This window comes from Puma concolor, chromosome C2, assembly GCF_028749965.1.
Source record: "Puma concolor isolate L17-30 chromosome C2, mPumCon1.1.hap2, whole genome shotgun sequence".
Taxonomy (NCBI): Eukaryota; Metazoa; Chordata; class Mammalia; order Carnivora; family Felidae; genus Puma; species Puma concolor.
Window position 1 is genome coordinate 123590728 of NC_141675.1, and position 27060 is coordinate 123617787.

Consider the following 27060-nt stretch of genomic DNA (forward strand, 5'->3'; position numbering starts at 1 on the left):
AGACTCTTGATTTCAGTTCAGGTCATGATCTCACAGTCTTTATATTGAGCTCTGCATCCAGCTCTGTGCCGACAGAGCAGAACCTGCTTGGGATTCTCCCTGTCTTTCTTTCTGCCCCTCTCCTGCTCTGTTTGCTCTCTCTCTCTCTCTCTCTCTCAAAATGAATAAATATACATTTTAAGAAAGAAGAAGTGGTATATATATATACATATATATATGTATATATATATATATAGATTATATGTATATATATAGATATAGATTATATGTATATATTATATATATGATGGAATATTACACAGCCATCAAAAAGAATGAAATCTTCCCATTTATGATGACATGGATGGAGCTAGCATATATTATGTTAAGTGAAATAAGTCAGTCAGAGAAAGACAAATGCCGTATGATTTCACTCATAGGTGGAATTTAAGAAACGTAACAGATGCACACAGTGGGGAAAAAATGCAAACCAATAAATAGACCCTTAACTATAGAGAACACACTGAGGGTTGCTTGAGGGGTGGTGGGTGGGGGGGATGGGTTAAATGGGTGATGAGTATTAAGGAGGGTGTTTGTTGTGATGAACATCAGGTATTGTATGTAAGTGATGAATTACTAAATCTTATACCTGAAACTAGTATTACACTGTATGTTAATTGGGATTTAAATAAAACTTGGAAGACAGAAAAAAAAAAAAAAAAACCCTCTCTGGCACAATACAGAAATGACTTTGAAAAATGGTTCCAGTGCTTGAACTGATGATAAAAAGGAATTCAAGAACTATCCTTTATGGACTACCTTCTAAATACAGTTATCAATTCCCCAAGCCCAGGCCTTCATAATAGCATGACAAATATAAATGACACTCTTTTTTTCTTTTTTTTCCCAGAAGAACTAAAGGAGTTTTTGCAAAGATTACTGAGGTTATTCTTATTCAATCACCCAACATCTCTATGGGTATGATTTCTCTTATTATTCCAATTTTGCAGATGGTTAAGGTTTTTGTGGCCTGTATGTTTAAATAAAGTTCTTTTCAGAGCTTTTAGGAGTGTTTGAGGGATAATTATACAATGGAGACCTTAGAGTTTGGTTTCCTGGGGTCTTACCCTTCCTCTGCATTTCTCATTTCTTTTTGAAGAATTGAGTAGGTCCTGTTACAAAGGCATGAGAAAATAGAATGTTTTTACCACAATACAACCTTCTTGAGGGCAATACATTATTCAACCTTATTCAATAAAGTACAACATAATATGGAACTTCTGTGAAACCAGTATCTGTGCTAAGAATAGCTTTTAGAAAAAAAACACAAGAGAAATTCTTCCAAAATCTGCCTGTTTAAAAAAAATAATAATAAAACAACCTTGAAAGCTCGTGTCAGAGGCTAGGTTTAAGAAACTAAAAAGCAGCTTATTTCATTGATAAAGAACAATAGCAATTTATCTGTCAACCAGCATTCAATGGACAGGAAGGTCGGTTTCCAAACAGTGGAGTTATAGATCTCAACAACAGAGTCACAGAAAATAAAAGGGACCATAAAAGGACTTTAATGTCATTTATATAAAGCTTGCGACTGCTGTCAACTCCACCGAAAAGATGCATGGATTCTTTCAGGTACAAGTGGCTTTTTAGCAATATTGACATATTTTTATTCACCCCTTTGACAAAGATGGGAAATTGGTTAGTGTGGCAAAGAGCACAGGATAGCCAGCACCACCCCACTGTTATTCTTTACAAATAGCTTTGTGCTAAAATAAAGCAGTTATAAGTGGAAGGAAGGAAACTTAGGCTGCAGCGATGCTACAAAGCTAGTCCATTCTGACTTCAAAATGTCTGATAAATGTATTCCCTGAGGAAAATATGCAATAACGCTGAAATATTAAGTTTAAACTGAGGTTTTTCACACAAAGGAAGAGAAATTGTTTTCTCATGTTCTTACCTCACAAAGGGTTTGTAACTTACACAGAATTTGAGTGAGAAATGCCATAAACACCTCCCATACACACATATATACCCACATGCTCATGAGTTAAAATATTTATTTTCCCCTTTGCCTAACATAACAGTGCATAGTATTTGAAAAACAATTAAAATTTAAGACGCAACTAGAATAACTTTAATAACTAAACCAAATACAAAAACATGTTTTGAATTAAAGGCAGATTTTAGAAAGAGAAACAAACATTTTAAGCACATACATGCATGTGCACATGCACATGCACACACATATATGTAAACACACACAGGGCAATCTTTGAGAACTAGAATAAAACTAGAGACAGACAAAGTAAATAGGCCCATATATTGAAAGGAGCCCATAATGTAAACCTAACAAAAGCAGGAACTTTTTTCTTTGCCGTATACCCTCAATTTTGAGCAGGGAAATATTTAATATGTATTTGGGAAATGAAAAAATAAGGATAGTTTTTCAGAAAAAAAATAAGGAATGCATAGTAAATGCAGTATCTCAGAAAACAGAACTCCGAAATTTTCATTATATGCAGTCGTGAAAGCCTTTGAAAAAGTTTTATTTAAATACACTGACTACAAAAAACTTAACCATTTGCAAAACAAGAATAATCAAAAATCATTTTTCAAATTATTTTTATGAAATAATATTTTTATAAAGTTATTTTATTTTCAAACAAACAGGCTAGCAAAAAATTATTTATCAGCTTAGTAATATCCTCAATAAATACATGACTTATTTTAATATTGAAGGCTTTATTAGGGCATTTTTTAAATCTTAAAATATGTTTTTAGATTCAGTGTAAGGGTAATGCTTTGCTAAAATGAAATGGACGAAAATTTTATTTTATCATGTTATATCTCATGAATTACTAGAACTCCATGTAGATTGTGTAACAAGAAGACTTTTTTTGCCTTATTCATGTGCTTATAAAATATTTTCCTGGACACTTGTTTTATAAAAATTGGCATTTTTGTGAATTTATTAGGGCAAATATTCAAATTTGTTTTATCAAATATCTCAATTTGAGATAGTCTATATTGATTGAGTTAATGACCCATAACTTGGTTGCATTTTTTTTACTCTGATTCCAGATTTAGCCTTGAGACTTGCTTTGGAAATTCTGTATTAGATGACCCAACATGAGAAATAGCATGAGAGTACTTGCATGTGGCTGCTTGCTCTCTTGTGTCTTCTGTCATCACCTTGAGAACATATCCAGGCTAGTCTGCTGGATGGTAAGTAACATAAATACCAGAGTCAAGTTAGCCTACTTTTTCCAGCCAATGCCAGCTTCAGTCTACTGACAGGCAGACATGGGAACTATCCCAGCCAAGAATAAGGCCTAGCTACCCACCCCATAGGTAAACTATTGTCTCTGCTACTACAGTCTCGTAGGGCTTGTTTTTGTTGTTGTTCTTGTCATTGATATATCATTCCATGTCATTAGATAATACATATCAAAGTAACCCCACACAAAAAATTACATTGTTTATTTTATTTGCATGCTTTCCTTTGAGCGGGGGAGACTCACTAACCTTATACTATTAGATCATGAGCACAGCATTTTTTGTAAAGAGCTTGGCATTAATTAATTCAGGCTCAATTTATATCTGAAAAGACCACACTAGCAGTGAGAGAAAAGATAGTGTCCTTACGGTGTCCTCATGGTGAACCAAAATTTGACCTCGTCAACTATTCTGTTGATATCCCAGATGAATTCTCTGAAATATTTCCCCTATGGGTTTCTCTTTAGTTTGTTCTCTAAAGGCTTTTAGGAATTCATTAGCAACAAATAGAGAAAAATCTGTTTTCACTTGCAATGCCTGATTTTATCCTTGTAATTCCTGAGCCCTTAATCTTGGAATTCATTGAAAAACTAAAGACAAGTAAAAGTTTTTTTCCCTTCCTTTTCTAAGGTTGTGAAATATAAAAAAGGTATCTTGGAGCAATACACTAGGTCAATGTAATTTCTTCCTAAACTTACACATATCTTTCTAACTTTATTCATTAATATCATTTATAAGTGTTGAAATTTTGAAAATATGTGTTCATTTTTTCTCAAAAGGTAAGTTTAAATACAGTGGTTTAGTAGTATTCTGCTAAATTCTGAACAAATTTCATCAAGCTATTAAAAAATATGGACTTGGGGCACGTCTGGGTGGCTCAGTCTGTTGAGCATCTGACTTTGGCTCAGGTCATGATCTCACAGTTCATGGGTTCGAGCCCCATGTCAGGCTTTGTGCTGGTAGCTCAGAGCTTGGAGCCTGCTTCAGATTCTGTGTCTCCCTCTCTCTGTCCATCCCCTGCTTGTGCTCTCTGTCTCTCAAAAATAAATTAAAAGGTTAAAACAATTTTTAAAAATATGAACTGACAGGGTGCCTGGGTGGCTCAGTCAGTTAAGCATTGGACCCTTATTTTTGGCTCAGGTCATGATCTCATGATTGAGATGGAACCCCCATTGGGGTCCTTCCTGGGTGTAAAACCTGTCTGGGATTCTTTCTCTCCCTTTCCCTTTGTCCCTCCCCTGCTCACATTCACTCTCTGTCTTTCTCTCTCCCCTCCTCAAAAAAAGAAAAAAAAAAAAAAAACAAACTTATGAATTCACTAGTATATATATGCTTGTTTATATATTGGGACATTAAAGGCTGAAAACTGGCCCCAAAATATGTCCACATCTTAACTCTTTGAGCCCATGAATGTTATCTTATATGACATGAAAAGGACTTCACAAATGTGATTAAATAAAGGATCTTGAAATTGAGAGATTGTCTATTACCCCTGGTGGATCTGATGTAATCACAAGTGTCCATATAGAAGGGATGCACGAAGGTCAAAGTCAGAGACAAGGAAGATATAGTAATGTACACAGAGATTGGACTGATGCACTTTGAAGATGGAATAAGGGGCCACCAACAAAGGAATACAGACAGCCAACTAGAAGCTGAAAAAGGCAAGCAAACAGCATCTCTCATCAAAGCCTGTAGAGGAAACCAGCCTTGTTGATACTTAGATTTTGCCCCAGTGAAACCAGTTTAGTACTTTTGACTTCCAGAATGGTAAAAGAATACATTTGTGATGTTATAATCTATTAAATATGTAATAATTTAATTTGTTATGACACCAATAAGGAACTAATACATAAGGTTAATGAGCTTATAAGTTTTAAGGCTGCCTGCTGTTTTAAGGCAGTGTTTAATTTTATTTATTTATTTATTTATTTATTTATTTATTTATTTATTTCGGGTCTTGACTGCCTCTGCTTCTAACATTCCAGAATAAGGTTCACAGATGTTTGGAGGTACAGCGCATTCCCTTTTAGCCCTTATATTTATGAAGTGCTAAATACAATTTAGCATCTCCCCACATGATTGGATCTTGGAGTCATAACAACTGAGTCTAATCCAAGCATGGTTCTTACAGCCACAGATACTATTACACTTGATCCTTGAACAACACAGGTCTGAACTGCCTGTGTCCACTAATACTCAGATTTTTTATATAATAAATAAGGTAGAGTACTGTAAATGTATTTTATCTTCATTATGATTCTCTTAATAGTATTTTATTTTCTCTAGCTTACATTATTGTAGGAATACAGTATTTAACACAATAATACACAAAATATGTGTTAATAGACTGTATTATCAGTAAGGCTTCCAGTTAACAGTAGGATGTTAAATTTTTCAAGAGTCAAAAGTTATATATGTATATTTGGCTCCAGGGGTCAGTGCCCCTTATAGTTCCATTGTTCAAGGGTCAACTGCACTTAGGGTTCTCTGAAGAAATGGGTGCGAGAACTTGGTTAACCACCCTAGGAGGAACCTTAAGGTTTAGGTTTGTCACAGATTATCGTAGTTGAAAGATTAGTGCCCTATTATTCAAATTTTGTTCTAGTTCTTTTATGTAATTTAAATTTCCTGTCTGTCCACACTTGATATAATGTTTATAAATTTTACAAATGTTTCTACGTACTGTATGAAGCAACATTTCCTTTTGTCTTTAATGTACTTTAATCTTTCTTCAGATTGCTCTCCTTGATCTTACTATGCTGTTATTTAGCAAGGAAGCCTGTGTTATTCTACAGTATAAAATATCTTATGCATTTTGACCATCTGTGTTCTTACCCTTTCCTTTACTAAAGCAAAGTTAAGAGTTTTCTGACTGAACTCATACATTTATGTTTTCCCACACTTTTGTAGATCCCTTTGTTCTTCACACAAGACTTTCAAACTTGGTTGTTTCATTTTTTTTTTTTTTTTTTTGAGAACAGCAAATTTTGGACAAAACTGTGCATTAGGCAAAATGTGCCTAATGCTTTTATAGTTTTGTAGTCAATATTATTGTTTTCCTTCCTAAAACTTAGATCTGCATTTTGTAACACCTATCCTTGACTTCATTCCAGAATCATTGCTACGTTTGTTTGAGCTTTCCAGCAAGATATGAGTTAATCTCTAATGAACTATGCTGTTGGCAGAACACCATAAGTGTTCTCCCAGGGAGTCATTAACAGTTTAAAGAGAAATATTCAGTCTTAAACTTTTTCAAAATTAAAATAATAAAACTTCACAGCTGATCACATGTGATAAGGAGGTTATTTTAGATACGTTTTCACGGTCAAACCTTAAACTGCTCCAATAGTTTATATAACTGAACTTGTTCCCTTTTAGGTAGCTTAAAATAATTTGGGTCCATGGGAATTCTCTTAAGAATTAGCTGCATGTATATAGTGAGAAAAAATTTTCACTGCACATAATGATTAATTCAAAGCTACTGAATGAAAATACCTTTAGGGTGGGTGCCTGTGTGGCTCAGTTGGTTAAGCATCTGACTCTTGATTTCAGGTCAGGTCATGATATCAACAGTTAGTAGGATCAAGCCCCATGTCAGGCTCTGCAGTGACAGTACAGAGCCTGCTTGGGAGTCGATCTCTCTCTCTCACTCACCCTCCCAGCTCAGGCTTTCTGTGTCTCTGTCAAAATAAATGAATAAACACTAAAAAAAAAAAACAAAAAAAAACCTTTAGGCAAAAACAAAACATTGGTCCTTTATCTTGTGTGTAGTGCTAAGCATTCACACAGAAACGGCCTATTATACACGTTTTATAGGTCTTCCCTTGAATTACTTAATACTTTGTTAATTATATTACCAATGAATTCAGAGAAATTTATCAGAGTTTTTCTAAAATTATCAATAATTAGAAATAAATATTCCATATAAAAAGTTAAAACTCATAACTAGTATTGGCACTTGTATTTTTGATGTGTTTTATAATTTCTAACAAGACACTACAGCACCTTTGGTTGCCAAGAATGTAATATCACCACACTTGGAAGTTTGTTGATGGAGCAAGGAAACCATCTTGACATATTGTAGTTTTAAAACAAAAATACTGTGACTCACTATCTATATTTCTGGGTCGTTCCATTTTCTAATATTCATTAACTAACTACCCTTTGCTGCCCGTCAAATCACATAGATGATAACATCTAAAGAGCAGCAGTTCTCAGAGACAGTTTTAACTTTGGCAGAGGTAAGAAATGTTGATGTTTTGAACCAAAGAAAGTTTTCTATGATTGGAGATCAGTAGTCAAGTTCTCATGACAAAACAGGAGTTTAGGGATTGTATTTAACACATTCTAAGTTGCATTTGACTATTTATTCGGAAGATACATTCACAATATAAATATGTGTTATACGTGTGTGTGTGTGTGTGTGTGTGTGTGTGTGTGTGTATTCATGGCATGTCTTGTCCTACCACAAAATATCAGCCTAAAGTCTAAACGTTTGTACTTTATATAAATTATATGCCAAGTTGACATTGCATGAAGCTTAAAGCCTTCCCTTGTATGTAATGACACCCAGTTGCTTTCGGTGAGTAATTCCTCTAGGCTTCTGTTTTTCTTAAATAAGTACAATCCAATAGTTTGTTTATACTTTCAAGGTTTGGAGGAAAAGGTCCTTACGATGGCTTTTTACAAAGGCAAAGAAGAAAAGGGAAATATTATAGATACAGTAAGGATCTAGTTTTTGTTGTTGCTGTTGTTGTTGCTATTGTTAACGAAATGGGATCCTTCAAAAAGAATGGGATCCTTCAAAAAGGATTTACGACAAAAAATAAAATCCAGAGACCACTTACTCTTTCCCTTTTCTGTTCTCTTTTGACCGAAATTCCTAAATCACATGATCTTACTGCTAAAAGTTTCTCCTGCTGAATGCGGGGTTAGGTGAAACCGAAGATGAGTGAAGTTAGAATCAGTGATGAGGGTGAGTAGAGAAATGTGCTATTATGGACGGAGATTAGGAGAAAGACTTGGAGCTATATTTTCCTTGTTGGAGAATAATACTTGTGAATTTAGCAGTATGTTATTCTTCTTCCATATTAAATGAACGTGAAATGGATATATACTTTCAAAGGCACAGAATTCTAGGCTTTTTCTTTCAAAGTTCTGTCGTCTTTTGATACAATAATGATATAATAGTATCAATTACAATATTGTTTTATGGTCCTGTGGTCTTACTTCTTATACATAAGCAACTACTTACCTTTTCAGATACTCATGTAATTATGCAGCCTTATCAATAAATCATATATTTTCATCTATGAAACATTCCTGTTGACAATCACTCATTATTCATACCAATATGAACATTTTTAGTGTGCTCAGAATTTATAGTCATACACATAAAATATTCTCAATGCATTATTGCTCATAAGAATATGTTAAAATTACAGATAACACATAATATTTACATTGAGTGATCATAGCATCTACAGGGAGAACTATGCTTATTTAAATTGGAATGGGGGCGCCTGGGTGGCTCAGTCGGTTGAGCGTCCGTTTTCGGCTCATGTCATGATCTCATGGTCTGCGAGTTCGAGCCCCATGTCGGGCTCTGGGCTGATGTTTCAGAGCCTGGAGCCTGCTTCCGATTCTGTGTCTCCCTCTCTCTCTGCCCCTTCTCTGCTCATGCTCTGTCTTTCTCAGTCTCAAAAATAAATAAATAACATTAAGAAAAAAATTTTTTAAAATAAATTGGAATAAGTTGTCAGTTTTGGCAAATTTTATCTAATAAAATATCCTTAAAGATACCTTTAAGGATATCTTGTTTAAAAAATTTAACATATAAAGAATCTGACCTAGAATATCTATTTTTTTCTGTTCTTACTTTTATTAAATTTTATTTTTTATTTTTTAAAATTTAAATCCAAATTAGTTAGCATGTAGTGCAACAATGATTTCAGGAGTATATTCCTTACCCATGTAGCCCATCCCCCCTCCCACTGCCCCTCCAGTACCCCTCAGTTTGTTCTCCATATTTATGAGTCTCTTCTATTTTGTCCCCTTCCTTGTTTTTATATTATTTTTGTTTCCCTTCCCTTATGTTCACCTGTTTTGTTTCTTAAAGTCCTCACATGAGTGAAGTCATATGACTTTTGTCTTTCTCTGACTGACTAATTTCACTTAGCATAATACCTTCCAGTTCCATACATCCATGTAGTTGCAAATGGCAAAATTTCATTATTTTTGATTGCCAATTAATATTCCATTGTGTGTGTGTGTGTATATACATATATATATATATATATATATATATATATATATATATATATATATACATATGTATCACATTTTCTTTATCCATTCATCCGTCGATGGACATTTGGGCTCTTTCCATACTTTGACTATTGTTGATAGTGCTGCTATAAACATGGGGGTGCATGTGTCCCTTCAAAACAGCACACCTGTATCCCGTGGATAAATTCTTAGTGCAATTGCTGGGTTGTAGGGTAGTTCTATTTTTAGTTTTTTGAGGAACCTCCATACTGTTTTCCAGAGTGGCTGCACCAGCTTGCATTCCCATAGAATATCTATTTTTTTTTAAATGCATCAGTTTCCAATTCTATGTTAAAAATGTTGGGTTAATAATTAACACATATTTCTTTTTCACAGAGATTTAAAAAAACTTCTATTTACTGAACTTAACATATATGGGACTGCTTGGCTATTTGAATATTTTGCTTGTAATCTAGAAACATGACATAAAGAAGTAATTTAATATTGTAAGATTGAGCATCATCTTTGACACTCAAGCTACTTGAGTTGAAGTCCTGACACTGCCACTTATTATCAGGATGAACTTGTAAATGTGGATAATACTATAACCTAAGCCAATATTTATTGCAGGAAAGGGATAAAGTTTGTAGAAATAGTGACCAAGAAAAAAAAAACTCTCTTAAATTGTTATTACCTTGCACTGCTTTCTTTGTAACATTTTTGTCATGTTTTCATTTTTATATTTTCATTTAATTTTCTTTTAAATTAGCAACTTAGATTACCCTAAGATCTTATTTATATTGCTGACATTATATGCTCTTAACATTTTCTTGTTACCTAGTTTGAAAACTCAAATATTACCAGTTGAGGTTTGTATTGAGATTAATTTTTATAAATGTATTATGGAACTGAAACCAGACGCAACAAAAGTTGGGTGAAAAGATGTGCAGTGCTGGTACCTTGCAATCCAGAAAGCATGATACCAGAAGACATTTACCTTGTTCTGTATGTATTGGCAGACACAATAAAGATATTTCTGGGGGTGTATTTAAAGGGATGATAGATTTTTCAAAACATTGCCAGTCCAGGAGAAGACATATGAGTAACCCATTAAAATATGGCAGGGTCTAACTGTCAGGTAGAAATAGAGTAAATGGTAGTTTTTACTTTTAAAGTAAATAAACAGTTTCTTTCAGAGAGGAGGAGTTAAAATGATGGGGGAGTAGGGGAACCCTGATCTTGCTTTATCCCTCAATCACAGCTAGATAAATATGAAATCATTCTGAACACCCAAGAAATTGATATGAGGACTGAAAGAACAAAACTGCACATCTACAAGTAGAAAAACAACCACTTTGTACGATAGGAGCTGCAGAGAGTTGATTTGGGTGAGAAAAGATTTGTGGGTGCTCCAGAGGTGAGGGAGCCCTGATCATGGAGAGAGGAGAGAGAAAGGATGAAAATATGCACAGGGGATTCGAGAAGAAAAACTCTTCCCCAGAACCATTGACTGTGGAAAGGAGAAGGTCTGAATACTGCGAATTTTTATAGGCAACAGAGTGCAAGTCTGAAGTTTTAGAGGTCTGTGCCATCACCAGGATGACACCTGGAAGGCATAGTAGTGCTCCAGTGGGGAAGGAGGGTAGAAGCAGGCAGCATGGTCTGCGGATACCCTGGATTGCACAGGGAAAAACAATTCCTCTTCTTGGAGTGCATTTGGGAGAGTGGTGTGACCTTTCAGAGGACAGAAAACCCAACAGGTGCTATTGACTGCCATATTCACTATCACAGGTATGAGGATGCTGGATGAGGGCAGTGAGCCTTGGTGTCAGCTTTCTTTTGCACTTTGCCATAAACTTTGAGCTGCTCTATGGTGGCGTGATGATTTTCTGGGACAAACCAACTCCCAGCCACAGTGTGGAGAGACCCTTCCCCAGAGGATCAGTGTGGGTCTGTGCCACAGGGTTCTCTGAAGTTTGGAGTTTTGAAACCCAGCCATGTCTGAGATAAACACGGGGTGATGTGCCGCCTGGCAGCACTGTACACAGCTTGTACACAGACAGTGTGAAGGTAGGGATCTGACAGAAGCTGAGGACAAAGGAGGGGTGATTGTTTGCTCTTATAGGACTTCCTGAGGTGTGGCAGGTGCGAGCTTCCCACTGCAGAGGTAAGAGAGCAGGACAAGACCATCTCCCTTCCCCCTGCCTATCAACACCAACCAACTTCAATGAGGAAAACAGTACCAACAAGTGGAGGCCAGAACTGCTTTAACCAAGCCCCGTCCCCCTGCACCCTGCAGGTGCAAGCCAACTAGGGCAAGTCAGCCTGAGAATGAGTGCAAGTAGGCATAGGTGGAACATACCTCAACATCATAAAGTCTATGTATGAACAACCTACAGCTTATATCATTCTCAGTGGGCACAAACTGAGAGGTTTTCTCCTGTGGTCAGGAACAAGACAGGGATGTCCACTCTCACCATTCCTATTTAACAGTACTGGAAGTCTTAGCCTCAGCAATCAAACAAAAGTCATCAAGACAGTATGGTACTAGCATAAAAAGAGACATGTAGATTAATGGAACAGAATAGAAAACCCAGAAACATACACACAACTATGTGGTCAACTCATCTTTGATAAAGCAGGAAAGACTATTCAATGGAAAAAAAGACAGTCTCTCCAAAACCACCACAAATTGTGGTGGGAAAACTGGACAGCAAAATGTAGATGAAACTGGACCACTTTCTTACCCCATACACGAAAATAAATTTAAAATGGATTAAAGATCTAAATGTGACACAGGAAACCATTAAAATACTAGAGAAGAAAACAAGCAGCAACCACTTTGACCATGGCGAGAGCAACTTCTTACCAGACACGTTGCCAGGGGCAAGGGTAACAAAAGCAAATATGGACTATTGGGACTTCTCAAGATAAAAAGCTTCTGCACAGTAAAGGATACAATCAGTAAAACTAAAAGGAAGCCTACAGAATGGGAGAATATATTGCAAATGACATATCTGGTAAAGGGTTAGTATCCAAAATCTATATAGAACTTACCAAACTCAACACCAAAATATAATAATAATAATAATAATAATAATCCAATTAAGAAATGGGCAGAAGACATGAATAGTCACTTTTACAAAGATATACAGATGACTAACAGACATATGAAAAGATGCTCACTCATCATCAGGGAACTATATATTAAAACCACAATGAGATACCACTTCACCCCCTTTAGAATGTCTAAAATTAGCAACAAAAGAAACAACAGGTGTTGGTGAGGATGCAGAGAAAGGGGAACACTCTTGCACTGTTGGTGGGAATGCAAATTGGTGCAACCACTCTGGAAAACAGTATGGAGGTTCCTCAAAAAAGTTAAAATTATAACTACCCTATGATCTATCAATGGCACTACTAGGTATTTGCCCACAGGATACAAAAATACAGATTTGAAAGGATAAATGCACCCTGATGTTTTTGTCAGCATTATCAACAATAGCCAAACTACAGAGAGAGCCCAAATGTCCATCCATTGATGAATGAATATAGAAGAGGTGGTGTGTGTGTGTGTGTGTGTGTGTGTGTGTGTGTGTGTGTATGCACAATGGAATATTACTCAGCTACCCAAAGGAATGAATCTTGTCATTCTAAATGACATGGATGGAGCTAGAGTGTATTATACTAAGCAAAACAAGTCAGTCAGAGAAAGACAAATGCCATATGATTTCACTCATAGGTGGAATTTAAGAAACAAAACAGATGAACATATACTAAGGGGAAAAAAAGAGAGAGGGAAACAAACCATAAGAGACTCTTAAGGATAGAGAACAAACTGAGGGGTGATGGACAGAAGTGGGTGGGAGATGGACTAGATGGGTGATGGGTATTAAGGAGGGCATTTGTTGTGATGAGCACTGGGTGTTGTATGTAAGTGATGAATCACTGAATTCTACTCCTGAAACTAATATAGCCCTTTATGTTAACTAACTAGAATTTAAATAAAAAATTGAAAAGTAAATAAAAGTCAAAACAAAAAAAAATAGAAATTATCTTCTTTCAGATAATCAATCTGGCTGCAATCCAGGTAAAATATAGGTTATAAATTAATGTGTTGGAGGAAGCAGAACCTGGCCGTTTCACTGCCATTCTCTGTCACCGCCCCCCCACACACACACTCACACACGCACACACACACAGATGTACATGAAAGATGAATAAAAAAATCCACAAGTGAATATACACACATACACATGAAATAGATTTAAAAAAATCCACAGACACATGCACAAGTATGATAAGAAAAATGTATGAACCAGAAAAAATGGTAAGTAAAAATGGAAAAGATCCTCATAAAGACTACTGTGAAAGATGTCGGCTAGTCCCACTTCCATCCTGGTATTAAAATCCACAGGGATAGTAGATAACTCTCCAAAGTTTGGGGAATTCAGAGGAAGTCCTCTGTACCCTATTTCTTTCTGTACCCTGTACCCTATTTCTTTCTGTAATTCTGGGCGATGACAGCCTCCCAGGCCTTCCGTACATCACAGTGGTATGAAATCAACAGAGGAGATAAGGCTGAGTGGGATATAACTGTGCCAGAGTGGCAATACATCACTCTGAGGAAGCACTACTGAGTTCTGGTTTCCTCTAAGGAGAGGAGAGAATGGCCATAATGTAATATACTACCATGGATAGCACAGAGAAATAACTGGAAGAGACAGCTAGCAGATTTGAGAGGTACTATGACTGTGCAAGCACGTGCTGCCAGGAGATGCAGAATGGACAATACCTTGATAAAATGAAGATGAGAGAATCTCAGTGCTTGACTGTTGTGAGGTGAGGAGAGATAAGAATTTAGTCATGCGTTCATCCCAGGTGATATAAATTTAGAAAATTGTTGACTTTACAAATACCAGACACAACCATATGATGTTATAATGTCAGATTGGACAGAAGGATGAGGAAAAGAAAAAAAAAAACTTAGAACTTTTAATTTAATATTATAGGCACAACTCATTTTATTGCATTTCACTTTATTGCGCTTTGCAGATATCACATTTTTCATACATTGAAGGTTCGAGACTTCAGTGGAGGAAGTCACTGAAAATGGGGAGAAAATAGCAAGATAATTAGCGATAGAATTAAGTGGAGCCTGAAGATGTGACTGCAATGCTTCAATCTTGTGTTAAAAATTTAAAGGATAAGGAATTACTTCTTATGGATTTTCTTTCTTGAGATGATATCTACTGGTGAAGATATCATGAAGATTGTTGGAATGACAACGAAGAATTTAAAACATTACACAAACTTAGTTAACAAAGCAGCAGCATGATTTGAGATGCTTGACTCCAATTTTGAAAGAAGTTCTACTCTGTGTAAAATGCTATCAAAAGCATCACATGCTGGGGCGCCTGGGTGGCTCAGTTGGTTAAGCATCTGACTCGGCTCAGGTCATGATCTCACAGTTTGTGGGTTTGGGCCCCGCGTCAGGCTCTGTGCTGACAGCTCAGAGCCTGGAGCCTGCTTCAGATTCTGTGTCTCCCTCTCTCTGACCCTCCCCCATTCACGCTCTGTCTTTCTCTTTCTCAAAAATAAATAAACATTACAAATAATTTAAAATAAAAAAAAGCATCACACGCTACAGAGAAATTGTTCGTGAAAAGAGTCAATTGATGCCACAAACTTCATTTTTTGTCTTATTGTAAGAAAATGCCACAGTTATCCCAGTCTTCAGAAACCACCACTCTGGTCAGTCAGCATCAGCATCAGCATCAAGGCAAGACCCTGCACCAGCAAAATTATTATGAATTGCTCACAGCTTAGATGATAGTTAACGTTTTTTAGCAATAAAGTATTTTAAATTAATGTTCACACACTGTTTTTTTCATAAAAATGCTATTGGAAACTAAATAGACCACAGTTTAGTGTAAACATGACTTTTATATGCACTGGGAAACCAAAAATCCATTTAACATATTTGCAATGTTTGCTTTATTGCAGAGATCTGGAACTGAACCAGACCGTATCTCTGAGGTAAGCCTATAAATGTTTTACATTGAAGGTAGTTCTTTTATCTCTAGCTCAGGTCACGATCTCGCGGTCCGTGAGTTCAAGCCCCGCGTCAGGCTCTGGGCTGATGGCTCAGAGCCTGGAGCCTGCTTCCGATTCTGTGTCTCCCTCTCTCTGCCACTCCCCCGTTCATGCTCTGTCTCTCTGTCTCAAAAATAAATAAAACGTTAAAAAAAAAAAATTAAAAAAAAAAAAAAAAGAGGTACTATTTAGGAGAAATGCATTTTTAATTTAAAAATGTAGAAGATAAACAAACATGTTTTTTTAAAAAAAAATTTAAGTCATTTACAGACTGGAATTAGGGGGGAAAGGTCAGAATGCCTATATTACTGATATTAAAAATGGCTACTCAGCAATAAACCTGTAAGAGTATAAATTAGTCAATAAAATATATTTAAATGCAGATGGGTCATTAATTGATTGAATTATACCTTTTATTGTTTAATTGGTAAGTATAAGCACAAAATTAAAAAAAAACCACTATTAATGGAGCCATTAGAAATCATAAAAACGAACATGACAATATTTATTTTAAAAAATTATCTTATTGGAAATTAGCATGCATCACCTGCATAATCTGGAAAAGATTTTGAATGAGTCTAGATTCTATTCTTTTCAGCTCAGTCTCAATTCTTAGACTCCCCTTTTAGTCATTTTCAACAGTGATCACAGACTCAACTTTTTTTTTTTTTTTTTTTTTTTTTTTTTTTTTTTTTTTTTTGCTGCGTGATTGCTTTCATTTAATTTAGTCAGAGACTAGTTGCAAGCAGGAGATCTTGTATTTTAGCATTGTGAAAAGATTACTTCCAGAGTTTTGTCATCAACTGCTAAACCAGCAGCCAAGCATGTCCAGATTATGTCAAAGAAAAGATCCCAATTCCAATATGAAGAGTTTGAAAAATGAAAAAAGGGCATGATAGCTTAGTTATCTATATTTGCATGATATTTAAGTAAATAATTATATTCTTTTTTGAGAGGCCGATGCATGAATCCGATGATATTACTTGTAGTTTGATTAGTAGGACATAATAGGGCTCTTTCCATCATGATTCAAGAGCTAATCTTCCCTGTTTGTCTAGAAGAACACAGAAGCAGGTGTTCAGATTATACCTCATAAAGTGGTTGCTTGGTCACATGTAAGAAAGGACACATACATACACATTGGTAATAAGACTAAATATATGCTTCAGTCTCTGCCAATAATAAGCCTAATCTGCCAGTAAGAGATTGTAAGGTGTGACATTAATAGCTAAGTGGAATAGTCAGTATCATCTTTTCACAGGAATGTCTGTGGGCCTTTCTTGGGGAATGACATAAAGAAACTTAAGAGTCAAGGGAGACTATTTTAGTCAAGGTAGTTCAAAGGTCTCTGAAGTTTATCCCATTTTATGTTTAAAATACTATTAGTTTTTCTATCATCCTAGAAGATTTAGGGTAATTTCAGCCCTGAGAATTGGTTATTTATTTATTTATTTATTTATTTATTTATTTATTTATGAGAGCAACTTACCTTTACCTTTATGTGTGTGTGTGTGTGTGTGTGTGCGTGTGTGTGTGCGTGTGTGTGTTTCTTTATTCATTTATCAATTCGTGGATATTTGGGCTATTTCCATTGTTTGTCTATTGGAGATAATGTTGCTATAAACATCAGGGTGCATGCATACCTTTCACTTAGTTATTTTGTATTCTTTGGGTAAATACCTGGTAGTGCAATTGCTAGATCATGGGATAGTTACAGTTTTAACTTTTTGAGGAAACTCCATACTGTTTTCCAGAGTGGCTGCACGGGTTTACATTCCCACCAACAGTGCCAGAAGGTTCTCCTTTCTCTGTATCCTCACCAACATCTGTTGTTTCTTGTGTGTTGATTTTAGCCATTCTGACAGGTGTGAGGTGCCATCTCACTGTAGTTTTGATTTGAATTACTCTGATGATGAGTGACATTGAGCAACATTTCATGTGTCTCTTGGCCATCAGTAATGTCTTCTTTGGAAAAATGTCTATTCACGTCTTCTGTCCATTTTCATAGGATTATTCATTTTGGGGGAGTTGAGATTATTTATTTATTTAATTTGTTTGAATTTGTTTAATTTTAAATATAGTTTATTTTCAAGTTAGCTAACATACAGTGCATACAGCATGCTCTTGGTTTTGGGGGTAGATTCTCGTGATCCATTGCTTACATACAACACCCAGTGCTCATCCCAATAAGTGCCCTCCTCAATGCCCATCATCCATTTTCCTCTCTCCCTTACACCCCCACATCAACCCTCAGTTTGTTCTCTGTATTTAAGGCTCTCTTATGCTTTGCCTTCCTCTCTGTTTGAAACTATTTTTCCCCTATCCTTCCCCCATGGTCTTCTGTTAAGTTTATCAAGTTCCACATATGAGTGAAAACATATGATATCTTTCTCTGACTGACTTATTTCACTTTGCATAATACCCTCCAGTTCCATCCATGTCGTTGCAAATGGCAGGATCTCATTCTTTCTCATTGCCAAGTAGTATTCTATTGTATATAGAAACCATATGTTCTTTATCCATTTATCATTGACGGACATTTTGGCTCTTTTCATAACTTGGCTATTGTTGAAAGTGCTGCTATAAACATTGGGGGTACATGTACCCCTATGAATCAGCACTCCTGTATCCTTTGGATAAATTCCTAGTAGTGCCGTTGCCGGGTTGTAGGGAAGTTATATTTTTAGTTTTTTTTAAATTTTTAATATTTATTTATTTTTGACACAGAGAGAGACAGAGCATGAACGGGGGGGGGGGCGGTCAGAGAGAGAGAGGGAGACACAGAATCCGAAGCAGGCTCCAGGCTCTGAGCTGTCAGCACAGAGCCCAACATGGGGCTCGAACTCACGGAGCGTGATATCATGACCTGAACCAAAGTCAGACGCTTAACCGACTGAGCCACCCAGGCGCCCCTCTATTTTTAGTTTTTTGAGGAACCTCCACACTGGTTTTCTGAGTGGCTGCACAAGTTTGCATTCCCACCAACAAGAGGCTTCCCTTTTACCCATATCCTCACAGCATCTGTTATTTCCTGAGTTGTTAATTTTAGCCACTCTGACCAATGTGAGGTGGTATCTCAGTGTGGTTTTGATTTGTATTTCCCTGATGATGAGTGATATTGAGCACCTTTTCATGTGTCTGTTGGCCGTCTGGATGTCTTCTTCGGAAAAGTGTCTATTCATGTCTTCTACCCATTTCTTCACTGGATCATTTGTTTTCTGGGTGTTGAGTTTGGTAAGTTCTTTATCCAATATGTCATTTCCAAATATCTTCTCTCATTCCATCAGTTGCCTTTTAGTTTTGTTAATTGTTTCCTTTGCAGTACAGAAGTTTTTGTCTTGATGACGTCCCAGTAGTTCATTTTTGCTTTTATTTCCCTTGCATTCAGAGACGTATTGAGCAAGAAATTGCTGCCGCTGAGGTCAAAGAAGTTATTGCCTTTTTTTCTCCTCTAGGGTTTTGATGGTTTCTTGTCTGATACTTAGATTTTTCATCCATTTTGTGTTTATTTTTTTGTGTATGGTATAGGAAAGTGGTCTAGTTTCATTCTTCTGCATGTTGCTTTCCTGGAATATTTTTCCATTTCTTTGTGACTTCAATTTTTTTTTGTAATTTCTCTATAGTTTTCAGAATACAGATCTTTTACATCTTTGGTTAGGTTTATTCCTAGGCATTTATGGTTCTTGGTGCAATTGTAAATGGGATTGATTTCTTGCTTTCTCTTTCTGTTGCTTCATTATTCATATATAGATATACAACTGATTTCTGTACATTGATTTGTATCCTGCAACTTTGTTGAATTAATGTATCTGTTCTAGCAGTCTTTCGGGTTTTCCATGTGGAGTATCATGTCATCTGTGAAAAGTGAAAGTTCTTCCTTGCCAATTTGGATGCCTTTGATTTCATTTTGTTGTCTGATTCCTGAGGCTAGGACTTCCAACACTATGTTAAACAACCGTGGTGAGAGTAGACATCCCTGTTGTGTTCCTAATCTCAGGAGAAAAGCTCTCAGTTTTTCCCCATTGAGGATGATATTAGATGTGGGCTTTTCATACATGGTGTTTATGATGTTAAAGTATGTTCCTTCTATCTTGACTTTCTTGAGGGTTTCTATTAAGAAAGGGTGTTGGATGTAAACTTAAAAGAAAATAAAATTAAAAACAAAAGGGTGCTGTATTTTGTCAAACGCTTTTTCTGCATCTACTGACAGGATTGTATGGTGCTTATCCTTTCTTCTATTAATGTGATGTATCACATTGATTGATTTGCCAATATTGAACCAGTCCTGCAGCTCTGGAATGAATCACACTTGATCATGGTGAATAGTTTTTTTAATATACTGTTGAATTCGATTTGCTGGTATCTTGTTGAGAATTTTTGCATCCATTTTCATCAGGGATATTGTCCTGTAATTCTCCTTTTTTGTGGGGCCTCTGTCTCGTTTGGTAATCACAGGTATGCTGGCTACATAGAATGCATCCAGGAGCCTTCCTTACATTTCTATTTTTTGGAACAGCTTGAGAAGGATAGATATTAACTCTGCTTTAAATGTCTGGTAGAATTCCCCAGGGAAGTCATCTGGTCCAGGACTCCTTTTTGTTGGGAGATTTTTGGTAACTGATTCGATTTCTTCTCTGATTATGGGTCTGTTCAAATTTCCTATTTCTTCCTGTGTTTTGGTAGTGTGTGGGTACCTAGGCATTTGTCCATTTCTTCCAAGTTTTCCAATTTCTTGGAAATTTCTTGAAATTAGTCTGCATATAATTTTTCATAGTATTCTTTAATAATTGTTTGCTTGTTTCACTGTAGTGTTGGTTGTGATCTGTCCTTTTTCATTTGTGATTTTATCTATTTGGGTTCTCTTTCCTTTTTAGAAGTCTGGCTAGGGGGCTATCGATTTTGTTTATTTTTTCAAAAAATCAACTCTTAGATTCATTGATTTGCTCTACTTTTTGTTGTTGTTGTTGTTGTTGTTGTTGTTGTTGTTGTTTCAATTCTGTGTTCTTTATTTCTGATCTAATCTTTATTATTTTTCTTCTTCTGCTGGCCTTGGGGTTTCTTTGATGTTCTGCTTCTAGTTCCTTTAGGTGTGCTGTTAGATTTTGTATTTGGGGTTTTTCTTGTTTCTTGAGATAGGCTTGGATTGCAATGTATTTTCCCCTTAGGACTGCCTTCGCTGTATCCCAAAGAGTTTGGACTGTTGTGTTTTCGTTTTCATTTGCTTCCATATATTTTTTAATTTCTTCTTTAATTGCCTGGTTGATTTACTCATTCTTTAGTAGGATGTTCTTTAACCTCCATGCATTTGGAGATTTTCTAAACTTTTTCTTGTGGTTGATTTCAAGTTTCATAGCATTGTGATCTGACAATATGCATGGTATGATCTCACTTCTTTTTATTTTGATAAAGTCCCAATAGTTCATTTTTGCTTTTGTTTACCTTGCCTCAGATGACACATCTAGTAAGAAGTTGCTACAGCTAATGTCAAAGAGATTACTGCCTTTGTTGTCTTGTAGCATTTTTATGGTTTCAAGTCTCACCGTTAAGAGTCTTTAATCCATTTTGAGTTTATTTTTGTGTTTGGTGTAAGAAAGTGGTCCAGTTTCATTCTTTTGCATGTAGCTTTTCAGTTTTCCAAACACACTTTGTTGAGGAGAATGTCTTTCCCATTGCATATTTTTGCCTGCTTCTTTCAAAGATCAATTGACCATACAGTTATGGATTCATTTCTGAGTTTTCTCTTCTGTTCTTGATCTGTGTCTGTTTTTGTGCCAGTACCAAGTAATATAACTTGGAGTCCGGCATTGTGATGCCTCCAGCCATTTTTTTTTCTTTTTTTTTTTTTTTTCTTTTTCAAGGTTTCCTGGCTATATTGGATGTTTTGTGGTTCCATACAAATTTTAGGTTTTGTTCTACCTCTGTAAAAAATGCTGGTGGGTTTTGATAGGAACTGCATTAAATATGTTACTGCTTTGGTTAGTATAGACACTTTAACAATATTTATTCTTCCAATCCATGAGCATGAAATATCTTTCCATTTCTTTATGTCCTCTTCAGTTTCTTTCATCAGTGTTTTATAGTTTTCAGAGTATGGGTCTTTTATCTGTTTTGTTGGGTTTATTCCTAGGTACCTTATTGATTTTGGTACAGTTACTGATGGAATTCCTTAATTTCTCTTTCTGCTGCTCCACTATTACTTCTCTTTCTGCTGCTTAATTCTGCTGCATATTAAATGCATAGATTTCTATACATTGATTTGTATCCTAAAAATTTACTTAATTTATTTATCAGTTCTTCTGTTATTTGGTGGAACCTTTGGGTGAATATCATGTCATCTTCAAATAGTGAAACTTTGACTTCTTCCTTGCCCACTTGGATACTTTTATTTCTTTTTTGTTGTCAGTTTTTCCCCACTGAGGATGATATTAGCTCCATGCTTTTCATATATGGTCTTCACTATGTTGAGGTATATTCCCTCTAAACCTAATTTGTTGAGAGTTTTTAATCATTAGTGGATGTTGTACTTTGTCAAATGCCTTTTCAGCATCTATTGAGAGGACCATAATGGTTCTTATTCTTTCTTTTATTAAGGCAGTGTATCACATTGATTGATTTGCCAATATTGAACCACACTTGCAACCCAGGAATAAATCCCACTTGATCATGGTAAATGATTTTTTAAATATATCATTGGATTCAGTTTGCTAGTATATTATTGAGAATGTTCGCATCCATGTTCATCACGGATATTGTTTGGCCTATAGTTCTCTTTTTTAGTAGAGTCTTCATGTGGTTTTGGTATCAGGGTAATGCTGGCCTCATAGAATGAATTTGGAAGTTTTCCCTATCTGTTATATTTTTTTGGAATAGTTGATAAAGTTTTCCTGTGAAGCCATCTGGCTCTGGACGGTTTTTTTTGTTGTTGGGATTTTTAAAAATTATTATTACTAATTCAATTTCTTTGCTGATTATTAGTCTGCTCAAGTTTTCTGTTTCTTCCTGTTTCCGTTTTGGTTGTTTATATGTTTCTAGGAATTTATTCATTTCTTCCAGGTTGTCCAATTTGTGGGAATATAGTTTTTAATGATATTCTCTTATAATTGCATTTCTGTAGTGTTTGCTGTTATTTCCCCCATTGCATGATTTTTTTTTCTTTGTATCCTTTCACTTTTCTTTTGACATGTCTGGGTTGCAGTTTAGAATATGTGATCCATTATCTGTAATAGCCAGTTATTCCTAATAATATTTTTAAGATATTCCTCTAATAATTAATAGTTAATGGATAGTCCTCTAATATTTAACCTTGTTTTGATAAGACCCTTCTTTCCACAGACAGTTTATGGCCAGCGTTGTGGAAGTTGTGTAAAACTTTAAGTTTTTCTTGGAGACCATATATTCATTATTAATCTTTTAAAAACAAGTAATATATTAACAAAAAATTAAAAGCAGCTTCTAGTCATTGTTAAAACTCCATAGGTGAGAAAAGTTTAAAAAATTAGTGGCTCCATATTAAATTGATATAGATCTACAAGAAAACTTTTTTTTTTTACTCTTCCGATTTAAATTTTAGAAAAAATATATTGGGATGTCTTAGCCTACTCAGTTTGCCATAACAAAATTCCAGAGACTGTGTAGCTCATTAAAAAAAAAATTACAAATCCAGGAAATCCAGAGAGTTCCAAATACAAGGAACCCAAAGAAACCTACAACAAATTGCATTAGAATTAAAATGTCAAAAGTTAAAGACAATAAGAAAATATTAAAAGTAGCAAGAGAAATACAAGGACACTCGCATAAGATTGAAGATTTGTAGGTCAGAAGGGAATAAATAGCACAACATATTGACAATACTGAAAGGAAAAACTTCCTACCAAGACTACTCTACCCATTAACATCAGTGAAAGTGAGATAAAGGGTTTTTCAGACAAGCAAAAGCTAAAGGAGTTTATCAGTACTAAACCAGGCTTACAATATGTGTTAAGGAATCTAAGCTGAAAAGAAAGGGTGCTAATTAGTAACAAGAACACATATGAAAGAATAAATCTCAATGAAAAGGTAAGTATGCAATAAAGGTAGTGGATTAATCACTCACACAGCTATTAGGAAGGTTAAAAGACAAAAATAGCAAAAAAAAAAAAAAAGCTATAATTAACATCATTAAGGGATACGTGATAAAAACATGTAAAATGTAACATCAGAAACAAACATTGTCATTGGGGAGGAGTAATTATGTTGAATTTACAATGGGATCAAACTTAAGTTGTTATTAACTTAAAATAGGCTGTTACAGGTATACATTGTTATATGCAAACTTTATGGTAATCACAAAGAAAAAAATCAGTAAATATACAAAAGATAAAGAGAAAGATATACAAGTTTAACACTAAAGAGATAATCAAACCACAAAGGAAGAGAGCAAAAGAAAAAGAAAGAAACAACAACAAAAACGGTTCTAAAATAATTAACAAAATGGCAATAAGCACATATCTATCCATAATTGTTTTAAATGTAAATGGACCAAATTCTCCATTCAAACAACATATAGTGATTGAGTGGATTAAAAAAAAAAAAAAGAAAGATCCATCTATAAACTTCCTACAAGAGACTAACTTTAGATGTGAGGACATACACAGACTGAAGGTGAAAGCATGGAAAAAGATATTTCATGTAAATGGAAATAGAAAGAAAACTGGAGTCTCTAGTCTTATATAAGACAGGTTGATTTTAAAATAAACTGTAATGAGAGACAAAGAAGGGTGTTACATATGGTTAAAGGGTTATTCCAACAAGAAGATTTAACATTTGTAAATATTTATTCACCCAGCATAAGTGTGCCTAAATATATAAAGCAAATACTAACTACTAAAGAGAGAACCAAACAGCAATACAAGAATACAAGGGAATTTTAATAGCCCACTTACATCAATGGATAGATCATCCAGACAGAAAATCAATAAGGAGACATTGGCTTTAAATGAGACATTAGATCAGATGGACTTAACAGATATTTACAGAACATTTCATGCAAAAGCAACAGAATACACATTCTTTACAGGGACACATGGAACGTTTTCCAAGAGAGATTATATATTTGGCCACGTAACAAGTCTTAATAAATATAAGAGGATTGAAATTATTTCAAGCATCTTTTCCAACCACAGTGGTATGCAACTAGAAATTAATTACATGAAAAAAATTAGAAAATTGACAATATGTGGAAGTTCAATAACATGCCATTGAAAAATCAATGGGTAAAAGAAGAAATAAAAAATAAAAAGTACTTGAGATAAAAAAATGGAAATGTAACATACTAGAATCAATGAGATGGAGCTAAAGCAGTTCTAAGAGGAAAGATTATAGCAAAAAATTCCTACCTCAAAAAAAAAAAGCAAATAAACAACCTAATATTACATCTGAAGGAACTAGAAAAAAAGGATCAAAACCCCAACTTAGAAGAAAAAAGGAAATACAAAAGATTAGAGCATTAATAAACACAATAGAAAATAAGAAGAAAATAAGAAAAATCAAAGAAACTAAGAGTTGGTTCTTTGAAAATGAAATTGAAAAACCTTTAGTTAGACTCACAATAAGAGAGGACTCAAATATAATAAGAAATGAAAGAGGAGATGTTACAATTGATACAAGAATCTTAAGTGACTACTTTCATCAATTATATTAAACAAACTAGACAACCTAAAAGAAATGGATAATTTCCTAGAAACATACAATTCCCAACACTGAATCATGATGAAATAGGTAATCTGAACAGATTTATTACTAGAAAGGAGATTGAATCAGTAATCAAAAGCCTCTTAATATAAAATGTTATGAACAGAAAACTTCCCTGGTGAATTGTACTAAACATTCAAAGAATTAATACCAATCATTCTAAAACTTTTTTAAAAATAGAAGAGAGGGCACCTTCTCCAAACTCATTTAATGAGGCCAACATTACCCTGATACCAAAACCAGACAAGGATGTCACAAAAAAAGAATTACAGGCCAATATCCCTGATGAAAATAGATGCAAAAGTTCTCAATAAATATCAGCAAGTCAAATTCAGCAATGCATTAAAAGCATTATACAGCATGGTCAAGTGGGACTTATTCCATGGATGCAAGGATGTTTTGACATCCGTGGCAGTTCATGTGATACACTACATTAACACAATGAAAAACAGAATCATATGGTCTCAATAGATACAAAGAAGCCTTGACAAAACTCAACATCCATTTATCATAAAAACTCTCAAAAAGCAGGTATAGATGGAATGTACCTCTACGTAATAAAGGCCCCAAATGACAAACTCACAGCTAAGGTAATATTCAGTGATGCAAAGTGGAAATCTTTTTCAGAAGCAAGACAAGGATGCCGACTCTGGCCATTTTTATTCAACATAATATTGGGAACCCTTAGACAAGAAAAAGAATTAAAGTCATCCAGAAAGGAAAGGAAGAAGTGAAACTGTCCCTATTTGCAGATGACATATTCAGGTAAAACCCCTCAGACTCCATCAAAAAACTATTAAAACTAATAAATGAATTCACTTAAGTTCCAGGATATGAAGTCAATAAAAAAATTAATTGCATTTCTATACACTAACAATTAACTATCAGAAATCAAAATTAAGCAAAAACCTCATTTACAATTGCATTAAAAGAATAGAATACCTAGGAATACCTTTTTTTTAATTTGTATATTGAAGTATATAAGGCATTAATGAAAGATATTGAAGATCATACAAATAGTTGGACATTTCATGCTCATAGAATGGAAGAAGTAATTTTGTTAAAATGTCAATACTACACAAAGAAATCTATGGATTCAATGCAATTCTTATCAAAATTCAGATGGCATTTGTCCCAGAAATAGAGCAAGCAATCCTAACATTTGTATAGAACCATAAAAGACCCTGAATAACTGAAACAATGTACACAAAGAAAAGCAAAGTTGGAAGAATCACTCTCTTTTATTTCAAATTATATTACAAAGCTATAGTAATTAAAACAGGGAGTATTGGCATAAAAACTGACACCTAGATCAATGGAACAGAATAGATTACCCCAAAATAAACCCACACATATGTGAACAATTAATTCACAGCAAAGGAGCCAAGAATATACAATAAGGAAAGGACAGTCTCTTAATGAATGGTTTTGGGAAAATTGGACAGCTGCATACAAAAAAATGAAACAAAATCACTATCTTACACCATATACAAAAGTTCCCTTAAAATGGACTAAAGACTTGAACATAAGACCTGAAACCATAAAACTACTAGAAGAAAACATAAGTGGTAATAAGCTCCTTGGCATAGTCTTAATGATGATTTTTTTTAATATGACAACAAAAACAAAAGCAACAAAAGCAAAAATAAAGAAGTGAGACTGCATCCAGCTAAAACAGTTCTTCACAGCAAAGGACACCATCAATAACAT

The 27060-nt window shown here is 34.9% G+C and overlaps 1 long non-coding RNA gene across 2 annotated transcripts in view; it reads left to right on the forward strand.

Moving 5' to 3' along the window:
- LOC147577519 (uncharacterized) overlaps positions 1-15566 on the forward strand; it is a 322949-nt gene extending 307383 nt beyond the window's left edge. For both annotated transcript variants that reach the window (XR_015255847.1, XR_015255846.1), the window contains exons 5-6: positions 3061-3204; positions 15532-15566. This is a non-coding gene — a long non-coding RNA (uncharacterized LOC147577519). The remainder of the gene's footprint in view (positions 1-3060; positions 3205-15531) is intronic.
- Positions 15567-27060: the final 11494 nt, after the last annotated feature.